Source organism: Marmota flaviventris, chromosome 8 (genome assembly GCF_047511675.1).
Source record: "Marmota flaviventris isolate mMarFla1 chromosome 8, mMarFla1.hap1, whole genome shotgun sequence".
NCBI classification, from domain to species: Eukaryota; Metazoa; Chordata; class Mammalia; order Rodentia; family Sciuridae; genus Marmota; species Marmota flaviventris.
Window position 1 is genome coordinate 74,281,809 of NC_092505.1, and position 18,832 is coordinate 74,300,640.

At 32.8% G+C, this 18,832-nt stretch overlaps 1 pseudogene; it reads left to right on the top strand.

Moving 5' to 3' along the window:
* The first annotated feature begins 1,754 nt into the window (after positions 1–1,754).
* LOC114098940 (nuclear autoantigenic sperm protein pseudogene) lies at positions 1,755–3,051 on the top strand (annotated as a pseudogene).
* The last annotated feature ends 15,781 nt before the right edge of the window (positions 3,052–18,832 follow it).

Here is an 18,832-nt window from a genome sequence, read left to right on the forward strand (position 1 = left end):
CTTTTCCTCTAAAATTAGAAACAGTTAAGGTTGTCCACTTTCACCACTTTTATTCAATATATGTTTTGATCTGTGCGCGGCGGCACATACTTGTAATCCCAGTACCTCCGGAGGCTAAGGCAGGAGGATTGTGAGTTCAAAGCCAGCTATGGGAAAAAGTGAGACACTAAGCAACTCAGTGAGACCCTGTCTCTAAGTAAATTACAAAATAGGCCTGGGGATGTGGTTCAGTTGCTGAGTAGCCCTGAGTTCAATCCTTGGTACCAACCCCCCCAATATATATATATATATATATATATATATATATACACACACACACACACACATATACACACACACACACACACATACACAAGAACTAAGTATATATATATATATATATATATATATATATATGAACTATAGAACTATACATATATGTATACATATACATATATATACAAGAAATATATATATGTGTATGTGTGTGTGTGTGATGCTTAGTTCTTGAAATTAGCTAGATCAACAAGGGAAGACAAGAAAATTAAAGGAATACAATTATAAAAAGAAGTCAAACTATTTCTGTTTGCTGATGACATGATCCTGAATCTAAAAGACCAAAAAAAAAAAAAAAAAAAAAAAAAAAACCTCTACCAGAATACTTCCAGAGCTGATAAATGAATTTAGCAAAGTAGCAAGATACAAGATCAATACTTATCAATGAATAGTTTCTCTATACTTCAGTAGTGATTTGGCTGAGAAAGAATTCAGGAAAACCACCCCTTCAGAGTAGCCTTAAAATAAAGAAAAGAAAAATAAAGAAAACTGGGAAATTATTCTATTCAAACTATAGAATTCTGAAGAAAGAAATAAAAGATGACTTCCGAAGATGGACACACCTCCATCTTGGATAGGCAGAATAATATAATCAAAACAGTCATATGACCAAAAGCAATATACACATTCAATGTAGTCCCCATAAAACTAGCAATGATGTTCTTCACAGAACAATAAAAAAACAGTCCTAAAATTCACTTGGAATAATGAGAGACCTGGAATAGTCAAAGCAATTCTGAGCAAGAAAAGTGATGCAGGAGGCATCACATCATCCAAACTCAAATTATACTATAGAATTATAGTAGCAAAAATAGCATGGTATTGGCATCAGAATAGACCATGAAAACCAATGGAATTGTACAGAAGGCAAAGACACAAACTCCAATTTATATAGCTATCAGATACTTGACAATGGTGCAAAGAATATACATTGGAGAAAGACAGCCTTTTAAACAAATGGTGCTAGGAAAACTGCATATCTACATGAATTTGGATCCCTGTCTTTCACCCTGCACAAAAGTCAAATCAAAATATTTCTGAGACTTATAAATTAGACCAGAAACCTTGCAACTACTAGACGAAAACATAGGGTTAACACTCCATCCTATAGCTGCAGGCACTTACTTTCTCAGCAATTATCATAAAGCTCAAGAAATAAAACCAAGAATCAATAAGTGGGATGGCATCAAATTTATAAGATTTTGAACACCAAAGGAAAAATATGAGTGAAGAGAGAGCCTATGAATTGGGAGAAACTCTTTGACAGCTATTCCTCTGATAGGGGTCTTATATTCAGAATCTGTAAAGAATTCAAAAAAAAAATAAATAGCTCCATAATCTACCATTCTCTGTCTCCTAATAAATCTCTGGCTTCCAAGTTTCCTTCTGTTTTCCTCACAGGTTCCATTCTGCTCACCAGTCCACCCTTGAGAGGAACCATGGACACAGAGTCCACAGCCATCACCTTGGAACTGGTTTCCACTGACAAGATTCAAGAAGCTCTAGCTCTTTCTACCTCTGCAGATAAAGTAAGGAACCTAGATGTGACTGGTGAAGCTAAAAAACTATTGAGATTAGGACAGAAACATCTGGTGGTGGGTGATATTCCAGAAGCTGTCAAAGAATTCTAGGAAGCAGCTAGCCTTTTAGGTAAGAGGTATGGAAAATCACAATTGGAATCTGCAAGAATGGAGAATGGTGTGTTGGGAAATGCCTTAGAAGGTGTTCATGTTGGAAGAGGAAGAAGGAGGAAAAACAGAAGATGAATCTCTGGTAGAAAATAATGATAATATAGATGAAACTGAAGTCTCAGAAGTGGAAGTTAAAGAAAATGACAAGGCAGAAGACACACCAAATGAAACAATTCTTGAAAATAGTCTCTCCAAGAAAATTAAGGAAAGGAAATTGGGAATCTAGAGCTTCTTGAGATATGTTGGACTTAGCAAAGATCTTTTTTAAAAGCCAATAAACAAAAGAATCCCAGCTTTATGCTTCTCAGGAACATATTAAACTTGGAGAAGTTTGTGTTGAATCTGAGAATTATATCCAGGCTATGAAGTGTTCCAGACATCCCTAAATCTCCAAGAGCAGTGTCTAGAAGCCCATGATTGTCTTCTTACAGAGGCACTACCAGCGGAGTTTGGCCTATGGATATAACTCTCAGTGTGATGAAGCAGTGGCACAGTTCAACAGATCTATTGAAGCCATTGAGAAGAGAATGGCTGTACTAATGAACAGATGAAAGAGGCTGAAGGACCACCTACTGAATATGAGAAAGAAATTGAGGAGTTGAGGAATTACTACCAGAAATTAGAGAAAAGATAGAAGATGCAAAAGATTCCCAGCCTAGTGGGAAATGTAGCTGAATTGGCTCTGAAAGCTACTCTGGTGGGGAGCTCTAGTCCAGGTTTCACTTGTAGTTTAGGAGATGCTTCAGTTTCCATGATGGACAGTAGAAAATCAACAGATGCTGCTTCCTCATCAAGTTGTGTGACTGATATTTCCCACTTTTTCAGAAAGAAGAGGAAACCAGAGGAAGAGAGCCCCTGGAAAGATGATGCAAAGGAAATCAAACAGAAGCAAGAGGTGAATGGAGGCAGCGGGGATCCTATCCCCAGTGGAAATGAAGTTTCCAAAAACATGGAGGAAGAAGAGGCTGAGAATCAGGCAGAAAGCTGGGCAGCACTGGAGGGGACAGTGTAGGCTGGAGCTATAACTGAAAGCACTGAATGTTGAGAGGGAAAAGCACCTTCCTCCCAAGAGAAAGTGTTTTTGTATATAATATTGTTTTCACCTTGGGGGATTATTTTTTAATAACTTCAGTGAATATTGTAAGAAGAGAGAAAGAAGAAGAAGAAGAGAGAAAGAAGAAGAAGAAGAAGAAGAAGAAGAAGAAGAAGAAGAAGAAGAAGAAGAAGAAGAAGAAGAAGAAGAAGAAATATAGCCCAATTAATAAATGGGCAGAAGTTCTAAACAGAAACTTCTCAAAAGAAGAAGCACAAATGGCCAAGATATATATTAAAAAAAATGTTCAAAATCTCTAGCAGTTAGGGAATAGCAAATCAAAGTTACACTAAGGTTTCATCTCACTTTACTCAGAATTGCAATTATTAATAATAAATAATAATAAATGTTGGCAAAGATGTGGAGAAAAAGGAAACTATTATATTGTTGTTGGGACTGAAAATTTGTTCAACTGTACTGGAAAGCAGTATGGAAATTCCTCCAAAAACTAGCAATGAAACCACCATATGACCAAGATACTTCAATTGGTGTTTATCCAGAAGATCTAAAATTAGCATTCCATAGAGGTACAACCATGTCAATGTTTATAGCAGCAACAATCACAATAAACAAGTCATGGAATCAACCCAGGTGACTAAATAGATTACTGGATTAAGAAAATGTGGTGTATATATACATTCATACAAGGGAGTTTTACTCAGTCTCAAAGAAGAATGAAATGATGTCATTAACCAACAAATGAACAGAAATAGAGAAAATCACACTAAAGGATATAATCCTGATTTGGAAAACCAAAGGTTGAATATTTTCTCCCATGGGAAAGTTAGAGAAAAAAAAAAGGAAAGAAGACAGTTGGGGATCAGATATCATAAAGACAAAAGGAGGATTAGTAGAGTAGAAGTAGGAGGATGAGAGTGAGAGGGGAAGGAAAGGAAAGGAAGGATAAATGGAAGGGATTTAACAAAATCATGCTAGATTCATATGCAAAAATGTCAAAAGGAATTTCACTTTTATTCATTTGTAGGATAAGGAAGTTTAGCAGAGGAGAGAGAATACAAAGAGGAGAGGACAAGTGGGGAATGGTTTGGAAATCAGATTCCTTGCACTAGTGATTTGGTCAATATGAATCAAATTACTATGTGTTATTATGGTGTTCTAATAAAAATATATTTTTAAAGCTGCGAGTACTTGGGAATAGTATGTATTAAATTATTTGGTGTAGGTTTTTGAATACATCTATAAAAACTATTTTTTCAGTCTTTTATATTATTATACAGTTTTTATTTGGGGAATAGTAATAATTAAGATAAATATGTTTAACTCTTCTAAGTTGATGTAGATCTTTCTTTTACATATTTTGAGATCAATACATTAGGTCCATCTAGCTTGAACATTTTGATTTCTGGCAAGACTCTTTTTGTGGTCTGATAATAATATAGATGTCCCATATTGCTTTTATATCTTTTTTTCTTTCTTATCATGTTCCTAGAATACTTCATTTTCTTTATACTGATATTTATGTATGTTTGTATTTTATATTTTTCTTCTAACAAAGTAAGAGCATATTTTAATCCAATCTCAAAAATATTGATCACTAAATTCAATACATTTAAATTTATTATGATTGTTATAATATTTTCATTTATTTACAAGATAAATTGGTATTATCCTTCACGTACATTTTTTTATCATTTTTGTTTATTCTTTTTTCCTTATTCATCTTGAATTGTTATTTTTTTCTCATCCTATTTATTCCCATTGGTGGTTCGGTAGTAACATATTTTAGTGCTATTCCTTTTGAGTTCCTTTACATTTTTATATGTATAACATTAGAATGTCCAAATTATTAATGTGGCTACCATTTACTTGAAAAATGAGAAGACACTGGACAACTCCTCATACATGTTTATACCCCATATAACACTGTTGTAATTCATTGTAGTTCTATCTCAAAATACTAACATTAATCCTACATATTAGACATTATTTTTTTGGTATGGTAAGTATGAGTTTAGATTTTCACACAATTATACACATTTCTTTGATTATTATTTATTTTTGCCTTTCTCCCTCCTGAAGGACAAAACTTTAGAAATTTCTTTGTTGTACATCATCAGTATATACTTGAAAAAAAATATTTCCCAGTTTTAAATAATAATTTATCTGGGCACATTATTATGTTAGGAGGAGAGTTATGTGTAGCTATGCTACACACACACACATACACACACACACACACACACTCATCCTTCAGTCTATTTATAAAATTTTCCATTTATACATTTTCAGTAATTTAAAATATTCTATACTTGAATTAGCTTCTTTTTCAATGTGTCTAAGTTGTTTCTTAATCCATTGGATGTTTTTTATTTAAAATATTATCATTTTGCTTTTATAATCTCTCTTTAGTTCTATTTCTGATTAGTAATTTTCGGTAGACACGTATACTTATTCATGGCAGTTTAAAAACATGTCTATGCCATTATATATATTATATATGATTATATCAACACCTGGAATTTTAAAGAGCCTAAAACTGTTTCTTATTTTTGGAACTATTATCATTTCAAAGATTTATTATTTTTTCATCACTTTGGTGGGTTTGTTTTCTAACATTCCAAATGAGTTTATTTTCGTAATACATGAAAGAGGAAGGAAGGACAATGCTTATAGACAAATGTCTTGCATTTGCTTCAGCCATCCTCCAGAAATGCACAAAACTCAGTACTGTTATATTTAATATCATGACCTAAAGTTTATATGACACGATTAGAAAAGGTCATCAGTGAGACTCAGTCTCAACTCAGTGTAGGCTTATTGTTTCAAATATTAGGGCGATATTATTTCCAGCTATACACTTATTCTTTATCTCTTAATTTTAATAACAACCAGACTAACTTGAGACCTATGCAGTGATTTGGAGGTGGTTGAGGGTGTCGCCCAAGGGTTCACATGTCAAAATACAATATCTATTACAAGGCATTAAGAATGTAGAAACTTAATTCAATCATGTATAGAGGAAGAGCCTGGGAGGTGAGTAGGCTTAGATAAGGCCATCAGGATGGCGCTTAGGAACTGAATTCTGCTGGCTTAATAAGAAGGAGGCAAGTTACCAGAGGATAGCCAGGCATTTTGGCACACACCTGTAGTCTCAACAACGCGAGAGGCAAAACTTAGAAACTTTAGTCAGTTTCTGTCTCAAAATATAAAATAAAATAAAGGGCTGCATATGTATCTCAGTGGTAAAGCAACCCCTGACTTCAATACCTAGTACCAAGAAACAAAACAGAGGATAAACACATATGCTCTTTGTCTCTAAGTGATGTACTGCACTGCTTTGAAATTCTGCCAGGAAGAAGACCATCATCAGATGCTGCCCCTCAACCTTGGACCTCCAAAACCTTGAGGCAAAATAAACCTCTCTTCATTAAAATTTACTCATTCAGAGTTATGTGATTTTGGCAATGAAAATAAACTAAGAGAGCTTCCTTTTGCCTTTAGCCCTCAGGCATGCAAAAGTTTCTGGAGCTTTCCTTTGATGAAGGAGTAGATCCTGTAAATATAGCTTTCCTGTGTGGATAAGGCAGCTCATCAGAGATCTCTGGCTCAGCTTTGTTTCAGCTTGGGCTCTGTTCCCAAGAGTACCAATTACTTCATAAAATTTGATTTCAAAGTATTCATTCAAGACAGCACAAACTACTTTGCAATTTCTCCACCTTTAAGTTTTAAACTTACTCATTTTTTTTGTCTATTTACCTCATTTATATGAGCCCAATAAAACACACATAAACGCACACACACACAAACACACACACACGTATGCATACATATTTTGCATTACTAGTTCATTTTAAAGAGAGTCAAAGTCTTTTCAAATATACTGCAACCTTCCGTATGTTCATACAAGTATTTAAATTTCTCTCATCTGAAAAATATGTCCTCTCCTTCCCACAAACACCAACATCTCCTTCCATGAGATGAGGCTCAGATTGACATTCAGGTTTTGTTTTCCAAATCAGTTCCAGATGTGGTGAGTCTCTTCAGATCTCAAGACATATACCACATTCATCATTCTATAGCCAGAGACATGTGATAATTGTAATATAAACTACTCTTTTAAAAGGGAATAAACCAGAAGCTAATAGAAGCCATCGGTTGTAGCAATCTTAAAACAAAGATGGACACTTATTTCTAGTTTTTTTTTTTGTTTGTTTGTTTGTTTTGGGAAGCCTCATTTCTGCTCTCTGGGAATGATTTTCAGTTCCTATCTTCACTCTCTGGGTTCTTGGTTGTTATAAGGAACATTTATGAAAATACACAACTTGATACATGTATAACATAATTAACAGTGAAGGCTAAATGTTTTCCCTTTATTATCATTATCAAAACCAGAATGTGTTTTCTCAAAACTTTTATTTGGTATTATTGTGGAGGTACTAGTCAGGGCAATTAAACAAGAAAATGAAATAAAATTCATCCAAAGCCATTTCTATTTATAAATGACATGATCTGGTATGTAGAAATTGTCAAGTATTTCATTTAAAAAATGTAGAATTAACAAATAACTTCAGTAAGGTTATAGAGTACAAGATCAATATTCAAAAATCTATTATTATTTTACATACTGGTTCATGTCTATAATCTAGTGACTCAGGAAGCTAAAGCAGGAGGAATGCAAGTTTCAGGCCAGCCTCAACAACTTAGAGACACTTTGTCTCAAAATTAAAAATAAATAAATAAATAAATACATACATAAATAAATACATAAATACATAAATAAATAAATATCACTGGGAAAATAGCTCAGTGATAAAGTTCCACTGTGTTCAATCAACTTCCAGTAGTTAAAGAAAAAAAAAAAAACTATTATCTATTTACATATAGTAAGAATCAGTAATTCAACAATAAAATAAACATTAAGTGAGAAAACAATTCAATTTAGAATTATATCAAAAAGAATATTTACAATAAATTGAAACAAAATAAGCCCTAAGTATTTACTATTTCTCTTTCAACATTGTTGAAATAAATTAAAAAAAGATAAAGGATAGACACCTACACTGATGGATCTGAAGACTCAATATTGGTAAGATGGAAACACTCTCCAAACTGACCTATGATTCCAACAAAAACCCTATAAAAATCCCAGTGATTAATTTGCAGAAATTGACAAGCGTTTTCTACCTCAAATGGAAATTAAAGCCATTCAGTATGACCAAAATCATCATGAAAATAGGAATTTAAAAAGATTTGCATTTGTTTAGCTTAAAACTTACTATAGTAACACAGATCTTGTGACATTAGTACAAAAGTAATCTTATAGAAAACTGTAATAAATCTGAGAGTCTAGAAATAAATCACTATATTTACAATCCACTGAATTTTTACTAGTGTATCAGTATAATTCAATGCAGAAAAAATAGACTTCAAAATGAATAGTTCTAGACTCCAATCTCACATCATATATAAAAATTAAGTGGACTTAGAAATAAATATAAAAGCCATAAATATAAGGGATAAAAATGTTAAAAATAAATGGAAGCAGAAATCATCTTAACTTTGCATTATATGACTCTAAAATCATTAACAAAATAAAAATTAAATTGAAAATACTAAAATAATAAGAAGACATCATCAATAAAGTGAATACAGAACCCTCAGAATTTTGCAAATCATATATCTAATAAGAAACATGTCTCAAGAATATATAAAAATCTATCCTAAATCAATAATTGAAAAGCAAATTATCTAATTAAAGAAACGAACCAAAATTTAAGATCTGAATAGAATATTTTCCAAATATTTTCTAAGAAGATCGACCAATAGCCAAAGAGCACATGAAAGGACATTCAATATTGTCAGTCACTAAAAAAATGCTAATCAAAGCTATAATATGATACCATAACTCACACAATAGCATGGCTAAAATTAAAACAATGGGTAAAAGATAAGTATTGGCAAGACTGTGGAGAATTAGAATTGTTCATACATTGCTGGTGAGGATGTAAAAGGGCGACCATTTTAGAAAAGTTTGCCAGTTCCTAAAATGCCCATAGACTGATTCAACAATTCTAGTTATGTACTGAAGAAAGATGAAAGCATATGTTCATACAAAAAAGTATACATCCTTGTTGATTGTAACATTTCTCCTAATAGCCAAAAAGTGAAAATAATCCATATATCCACTTACTGAGGGACAGAAAAATAAAACACACAATGGAATATTATTAGGCAATAAGAAAGTAATGATGTGTGCTCTTACATGGATGAACCTTATAAATATTACATTAACTGAAAGAAGCAATCTCAAAAGAACTTTACACCACATAACTAATTTATAGAAAATATCCAGAATAGGCAAATCTATAGAAACAAAATGGATAGGGCTGGTAGGGCTTGTGGACTAATTGGTAGCTTATTGATATGAGGTTTCTTTCTGAGGTATGGAAATTGTTAAATTGATTGTACTACTGCTTACATAATACTATGATTGCACATTAAGCTGTGCCCTTTAAATGGGTGACTTGTATGTATGTGCATCTTTTCTCAAGCAGTTAAAATTATTATTTTGTGCCATCAACAGAGAGGGTCTAAGATCCAGGATGTGAAGACTTTTATGTATGTGGGAATATATCACAATAAAACTTACCATTCTGTATAATAGAAATGCTGCAATGAAAAAAAAAAGAGAGATTTGTAAAAATCCTGCTCGATACATCTTATTCTTTCTGAGAAATTAACAAAGAGTCTTATGGTTATACCCTTGAGATACTTCTTTTTTTATTCATGTACTCATGATAGTGTGTCTATACAATTTTGGTGGATAGCAATTTCAAAATATTACTCCATTAACTTCTTAACATCTATTATTGAAGTGAGGTATTTATTGATTAGGCAGTTTTTTATCATTTTTCAGGTAACTTGTGTTATATTACTGATTCCTGACATTTCTCATATTCGCTAATGTTATAGATTTTTTCCTGATGCATTTGAATGAATACTTATTCTTATTTGTTTTTCTTCATCGTAATGTTTATTTTGGAGATCTCAATTTTGGAAAATTCACAATAATTATTTCTTTAAATATTGTTTTTCAAATATTTTTACAATCTTAGCATCTGGAATTCTGTTGTATGAACACGAAACATTTAAATTAACTCTTGATTATTTAAAAAGAGTTATTTTAAACACTTGTACATAATAGATAAAATCTTTCCCATACAATGTGCCAATCTACTAATTATCTAATATTGTTCCACTTTGGCTAGCTTAGAATTTTTCCAAATTTTCATTGTTGTTGTTATTTTACTGACTCATTTTATTTTTTTTCTTTTGAATTTCTATTTGTTCTGCCTACTTGTTCATAAAAAATTTTTGTTATTTTTTTTCACTTGTTTCTTGTACATTCTAGCAATCTACTTTTAAACATCTAACTTTCTTACACCCTTAAGATTAATACACACATGACCCTTTGGGTTGCTTACTATTTATATTTTTTTCTGAATTAAACTTATTTTCTGATCTAACTTTTAGAGTTTCTCAGTGATGGCATTCTATTTCTTTTGGATATTTTTAGCTGATGTAAAGTTGGCCTTTTCTCTGTTTTTCTGAGTGTGTCTGCCTCTTATTTGAGCACATCTATTCCTTATCTGAATACTTTTATTGCGGGTTAATTTTTTTCCCTTTTCATTTCTCAGGCTAGCCTTTTTTTACTGAAGAGGCATGGAAATATTCTTCTATAGAGATGTGGAAATTGTAACACATATAGTCAAGATGTACTTTGATTCAAATTCTTTTTAAAGTCAAGAGTCTATTTTAAATTTCTAGGTACTCAGGTTGATAGAGTACAGCTTCAAAGAGGCATGCATTTTTTTCCTTTGATTTCTTGTCACTTGTCTGTCAACATTCCACCAGGACTTTTTTGTTGTTATTATTATTGTGTTGTTTTGTTTCATTAAAATTTTCTCTTGTCTTCATTGAAAACTTGGGCATTCTGACTTCTGATACAACTTAAGATATGAACTCCTAGACAGTAAAATGCTAAAAATGGCTAAGGGAAGCTAATGTGACAGGTTAAAATTTCTAGAAACAAAAATTAAGAGAGTTCATCTTATAAGATGCCCATTAGGGATTGATCCTAGGAAAGTAAAGATAGTAGAACTATCCTGAGATATTTAACTGATAAAAGACCCAGAAAAGCTCTGCTAATCCTGTGCAGCACACCAAGCCAAAAGCTACTTGTCAGACTTACTCTGTGTTAGATTGAAATGTGAAACCAATTTTAGCCCCACCTTAGTCAACAGGTCCAGGTCATCCTGGAGAGGCTGTGGCTTTAGCAAATGGCTTTCTGCAGCTGAAAAGGCATGGATGCAGTTGACCATGAAGATTGTAGGCTGATCACATCTTTGAATGTGGGGAGGAAGTCCTTTCCTGAAAGCACATCTGGATGTCATGTTTCTATGTCTGTCATAGTTAATGTCTGGGTTCCTAGTCCAGTGACCACAACATTCCCACACTCTGGAATATTTTAACTACTTCATACGTGTTGTATTCAGTTATGGATGTCACCATGGAGAAGAAAATATAATGGCAAGCATATGTAAAGATCACCAATATGGAGAGTGGTTTGCTGCCATTTGGCATTTTTCGGCTACTATTTCTGAAATAGATTTATGAACTAATAAGCAATTCACATGGCAGAACATCTAGAGGCCAACTGGATTTCAGGATGAATTGAATAAGGGACTAAAGTCTTCCTAGGATCTAACTTTGTCCTTTGCTACTTTGTCTTTTTTCTGTCCTCTCTGCATCTTTCCAAGCCTCATTCACCTCATGATCAATGAATATTTCTTAGGAGCTGTGGGGCCATATATTTCAAACACCTATTTCTTCCTGTCTTATTGCCCAAAGTTTGATTACATGGATTTCTTAAACCAACTACAGGAAATATGATTACCAGAATTTTTTCCTATTCTTACTACTCAGACTAGTTAAAAATTGTATTTGATATTGGAAAAAAGAATAAATTTTAATGTTATCATTGCAATGTCCTCTCAAATTACTAATGTTATTTTCTTTTTTAAGGGTAATTGAGGAAACATATTTCAGAACTTAAAGAGAATGAATGCCTAGTTTGAAGGGGAGCTGAGACTAATGGACATCTAAAGTATGAAAATTACCATATTTAAAATTATGATTTTTTAATTAATTATTTTTTTTCTGTTGCTAAGCACAAGTAATTAGAAGAATATTTCCAGTATAACTACCAACAAAAATACTCCTTTCAGTTTGTTGTCAATTGCTCTGAAAGTCTTTCTCTTAGTTAATAAAACCCCCAAGAGAAATATTTTCTTATTCTAAATATGATTATTTGTGTCTAGAAAAACTTACTTTCATGTCAATATCTCAATAAACCTCTCATAGCTTATTAACCAGACAGAAATACTTGACCATTAACTTTGATTCATAAAGTGAAGGTATTTTTAACAGTTATTTCATTTTAGTATTCATAGAGCAGTGATTGAAGCCATATCGAATAACCTCTAAACTTGAGTACTTTTACTGTGACTGACACTCAGTGATTACAATTATTAAATTGTGTTATTTGAATTAAACTAGTGATCAACAAATTCACATTAAGTTAGATCAAGTTATTTTTCTCTGTAAGGTTATTCATGTAATTTCAGGTATTTGACAAGGACATATCCTTAGTAGGAAAATAATTGATCTTCCCTATTCAAAACAACAAGCACAAAGATAAAAATACCAGAAAACTAGCAGATGGAAACCAAGGGCCATGACCAGCACTCATATAACATTTTCAAAATTAATTCCTTTTTTGTAAAACCTTTCTGAGGAAAGGTGATGAACAGATAGTTACTCATTTTCTATTAAAAGTATAATGGCCTAGATTTCACCCTTTGTTATTTTTTTTTATCAAGTTCAACAGCTTACTAACTTCTCATTTTCACAGGTGTATTCATTAACACAGTAAAATTGCTTATTACACTCTCATGAATAATATAATTTATGTTTGAGATTTTTAAAAGCAGCTGAATTTTTATTTTTAATAGCCAGAATGATGAAGTTCACAGCTACCTCAGTGATGCTCAAAGCTAACTCTGTTTTCTTATTTTCTGTCCATTCTAGTTTGCCTTGCTGTGCTCCCAAATGCCACTCTGATGAAGCTCACTAGTGTAAGCATCTAATTCAATTATCACTTGCAAAAAATAAAACCTAGTATTTAAATTCCAATACTGATTTTAATTTAAAAATAAATAGGAAAAGGCCAGGTCAATATAAATGAAGGTATTTTATTTAATAATGCAGAATAATTTTCTGGTTAACACTTAATACTGATTTGCTATAAATACATGAGATATCATTTAGCCTTTGATGATGATCTTAATAATTAATCTTTGAAAAAGTCTGAAATATTGAAAGCCCTCTGATTGAATCAACTTTAAATAATATCAGTATTCGACATACTCCAGTCTTATAAATTTTTACAGAAAATAAATTTGGTGTTATCATTCTACTTGATAAGCAGAAAAATCATTTGCTACTAAGTTATTTATGTGTACAATTTTATTACTAGATCAAATGTATGGCAATTATCCAAGGAGTATTTTGTAGTGACCAAATGAACCTGCTTTATTTATAAATGGGGAGTATCATTTGAGAAGCAACTAAGTTGACTGTTTTTTATGTTTCTTCATGTAGCTACACATCTTCTCATGCAAATTCCCCAAGAAAATGTTTCTGAATTTTAGAATAAAGTCAAATTCCATCACAAGTTGAATTAGATCTTATAAAAATTGTTTTCCTCCCTAACTAACCAGCCCCTCAAAACCCATGTAAAATAAGTTGTCACTATCTAAAAGCCACTACAAATGTTTTTTTTTTTTTTTTTTTTTTTTTTTTAATTTATTCACGCAATACGTTTATTCTCTGTGACTTTTCTTGTCCCCTTACCAATGTATATTGTATCTAAAACTCTGTTTAGATGGATTCTATTCCAGGAGGTATTCATACTGTGTTTCATAAGCTTAATATCATGGACTTATAATGTCCAAAATTAATCCGATTCCCTTATTCCTCAGCCTCAGAGTGGATTTCTTCTGATCTAAGTAATAGGAATTAATATTGACTTCATCATACGCACTACTCAAATCAGAGTAAGAAAGATGGAAGTATCATTTGTCAGTATCTTATCCATAACATCTCCAAAACATGTCTCAGATTTACTTCCTTCCTTCCACTTTGCTGACATCATCTGATTCCTACGCTACCTGGGGTTTTCAAAAAGCTTTGTAATTGACCTTCCTTCCCCCATTATGTTAAATTGTTTCCCCTAAAATTAGTATGTTGAAAACCTTATCTCTGATGTGACCAAATTTGGACACTGGGCTTTTAAAGAGTAATTATGTTTAAATTACATTATAAAATTGGGTCATGAATGCTTTGAATGAATGCTCAAATGTCTCTCTAAGATGAGATTCTAACAGTGTACACATATAAAGAAAAGGTCACGTGAATTCCCACCTAGAAGGTAGCCATCTGAAAACCAGGTGGAGAAGCTTCAGCATAAACAGACCCTGATGACACTTTAATCTTGGAATTCAAAGTACAGAAATAATGAGAAATACATTTTTGTTACTCCAACCAACCTATCTGTGGCATTTTGTTATTGCAACCCTAATGTAGACAATGGGGTTCACGCCCACTACTGCTGAAGACAAATGATTTTCCGTTTAGAAATAATTGACATCACTATTAATTCACAGGAGACAACCTCATCTGAGTGCATAACTCAAGCTTGCTCTCTCAGTGGTCCATTCAATAAGCTTTTCAACTTATGGACATGTATTGGCAACTCTTTTAATATTGTAAAACAAATCTCCAAAAGATATTTGTGGAACTGTTACAGATGGGCCTTTCCCGAACTCCACATTTGCTTAACACATGGATATGAGAGTAATGCTCTGGATAGTACAACAGCTATTAACTTTCTCTTGAGTGATAGTTATATATAGACTATGGTCCTGATTCTGACATTTTCTGAGAGTTTTTGGTTCAAATGATATAAGCAGTTGTTGGTATATAAAACATTCCTGAAAAAAAATATATATATATTCATATTCCATCTAATCACAAAGGAATAAACATCAGCAAACTGGGGACAGATAATGGCACATTTATCCCCCCAGGAACCTCATCTTTTTAAGGCTAAAGTCATCAAGGGACTCCATAACATATTTACCATAATATCACCTGACTTAATGGCTTGTGAAATCCATACCAGAAGAATAATTACATTTATGACACTAAAGGTAATGGTGATAGTCAAATAGTATTTGGGCTGGTTTTAAAGGTAATCCTGTAGCCCAGATACCTCAAATTGCCAGCGCTTCTTAATTCTCATCTTATCCACTGTGTTTGAAAAATGTGGCTACAGCTGGCACTATGCAAGGTCTAACTATGTAGTGAGTTTTCCAGAGAATCTATGTTTGCTTAGCAGATTTTTGTTCTCATTAGAGAAATTCCACGAGCATAGGACAAATGTCTGTTATAAGAGTATCTGTTAAGAAATGATTGTACAAATTCAAATATATACAACTGAATTCAACCTTCATGTGATGATGTCTGAGAAATCAATGGTTAAACCAATAACATTTATCAAATAATAATGTGAAAAATTACCAAAAAAAAAAACAAGTTAAATTGAAATGCAGTTACAATTGAAATTATAAACACTCTGATTATAAGCACTCTAACTCTGTGAAGCAATTTTTTTTTTTTTGTAGCAAAAAAGTAGCATTAAAATAAAGCCTAGGGCTGGGGATAGGGCTTAGTGGTAGAGCACTTAACCTAGCACATTTGAGGTACTAGGTTCTATCATCAGCACCACATAAAAATAAATAAGTAAAATAAAGGTATTGTGTCCATCTACAACTAAAAAAATTAAAAATAGAATGAAATATTTACCAAAGTCGAGTGCTTATAATTTCAAAATGAGTTATATTGAAATGATTTTATTTAAACAATTGAATATATAACATCTTAAATCAACACTTAAAACCTACATGACTTTATTAACTAATGATTATAAAAGTAAACTTATTCACAAAACCTGCTTTGGAGATATACATATTCCCAATGTATATACATATACATTGTTAAGAAGTAATAGAACAATTCTCTTATATTTTGTGATAAACTAAAACATTCAGGTTTATCTTTAGATTGTCTAAATCCATAGATTAAACTTATTGCGACATAGAACTCCATTACAGAGGAATCTTGAGAACAAAATGCTATATAAACGTATGCATTGGTAGGTGCACACGAGAGCTTGGGGGATAAAAATACTCTCCCATTGAACGTGGTTCCCTTCCCTTAGTAATGAGTTTGTATATAAAGTACACTGAAACTGGCGAGTGGTGGGAATGTTAAATGATCTGCAGAAGTTATATTGCACTCTGTAAAGGAAAGTGATAGGTTACTGCAATTAAATTGAGACTTGATTTTATTTAAGAATAGAAGAAGTAGAGAACTTTATTAAAAATGCAAGTAATGCCCCACAGTTCATTTTTTAAAAAAAGACATTTAATAAAATGTGTGGCAGCTTCTTTTTGAAAAAAAATATAGCCAACAATTTTGGAGAGTATAATGGTTCACTAATGTAACATATAATCTAAAAGCTTTCAGTCTTAAGCAAGAATAAAACAATACCTCATTCATTTTGCTTAGTAACAAAAATGAACCATACCATGTACAGTTAGCTTATTATCACTGACTGAAACTCAATCTAAGCTTGTCTATTTATACCAGCAAAACCTATTATAAAAAGAGGGATAGGATTATGTGGTAAAAAATAAACTTTAGGAAATTATTTCAAAGAGGTCTGTGAAACAGTTTTAATTTTAATTTTTATTTTTTTTCCTGCTGGCCAGATTGTATGATTGTATCATTTGAGGTTAGGGATTTAGCTCATAGGCAGAGCACTTGCCTAGCATTGCAAGGCACTGTGTTTGGTACTTGACACTGAAAAAAAAAAAGGCATGGAAAAAAACTCAAATAAAAGATTGAATCATTAAATAAGCCTAAATATGTGCCAAATTAGAGTGATTGAAGAGCTTATCAAATTTTAATATATTTGGATTTTTTTTTCCTTTACAAATAACAAATGACTGTGAGGATTAGTTTGTGGTGAATAAAAAATAAACTTCTCTAGATGACTGCAGGAAGCAATCTGTAAACTATACCTGGATTAATCAATGTTGGAGACATTAGGCAGGTAAGCCTGATGTCAGGAACTCCCAGCAGGAACCTACTGGATTGAGAATGCCTGGTTCATGTGGCCTCTTACCTCCCTCACCACTCAAGTTCTAGCATAGCTCTGGAGATGGGTATGGCTTGCCAAAATGCCAATCAATCTGTTTACTGCAAGATCCCTGCAAGCCAGCCCCCAACCAAGACCCCTCCCACTGAAACTTTATCCCTGCCTTTGATGTACTCCCTCTTAAATAAACAATTGGGGCTTTTTTTCAGTTGTGCAGTTCCAATTCCCATAAGGACTAGAAAACCTACCAAATGCTCCTCTTTTGATATCTAATTTCTGGCCCTGTCTTTATTTATTACTGATTATTTCAGAATTTTTATTTTCCCAGGCAACTCATACCCCTGGGCAGGAACATGCTCTGTCCGGGTGCTGGCCACCTCCACACAGATGACAGAGATAGTGCACATCAGGAACTTCCATAAATATGAACCTACACATGATGAAAAAAATTCTGCACTATTCCTTTGCAGATTGCATATTGCATTTCTCAAAATTTATTCATTTATTTTAATTAGGTATATATGAAAACAGAATGCTTTTTGATTCATTGTACACAGTTGCAGCACAAGTTTATATTTCTATGGTTGTACACAATATAGCGTCACACCACATGTTCAGTCATACATGTACTTAGGGTACTGATGTCCATCTCATTCCACCATTTTTCTGGCCCCCATGCACTCTCTCTACCCTCTTTCCCCTTTCCATGCCTCCCAACTCCCTATTATGTATCAGCATCCACTTATCAGAGAGAACATTAAGACTTTGTTTTTTTGGCATTGGTTTGCTTCACTTAGCATGATATTCTCCAACTCCATCCATTTACCTGCAAATGCCATAATTTTATTCTCTTTCAACACTAAGTAATATTCCATTGTGTATGTATACCACAGTTTCTTTATCCATTCATCAATTGAAGGTCATCTAGGTTACTTCCATAGTTTAGCTATTGTGAACTGAGCTGCTATGAATATTTATGTGGCTGTGTTACTATAGAATGCTGACTTTAAGTCCTTTGGGTATAGACCAAGGAGTGGGATACCTGGGTCAAATGGTGGTTCCATTCCACGTTTTCTAAGGAATCTCCATACTGCTTTCCAGATTAGTTGCACCAGTCCCACCAGCAATGTCTGAGTGTGCCTTTTCCCCCACATTCTCACCAACATTTATTGTTGTCTGTATTCTTGATAGCTGCCATTCTGAGAGGAATGAGATGAAATCTTAGAGTAGTTTTCGTTTGCATATCTCTAATTACTAGAGATTTTGAACAATTTTCCATATATATGTTGATCGGATGTATATCTTCTTCAGAGAAGTATCTGTTCAGCTCCTGAGCCCATTTGTTGATTGGTTTTTGTTGTTGTTTGTTTGGGTTTGTGTGTGTGTGTGTGTTAAGTTTTTTGAGTTCTTTATTTATCCTGGAGATTA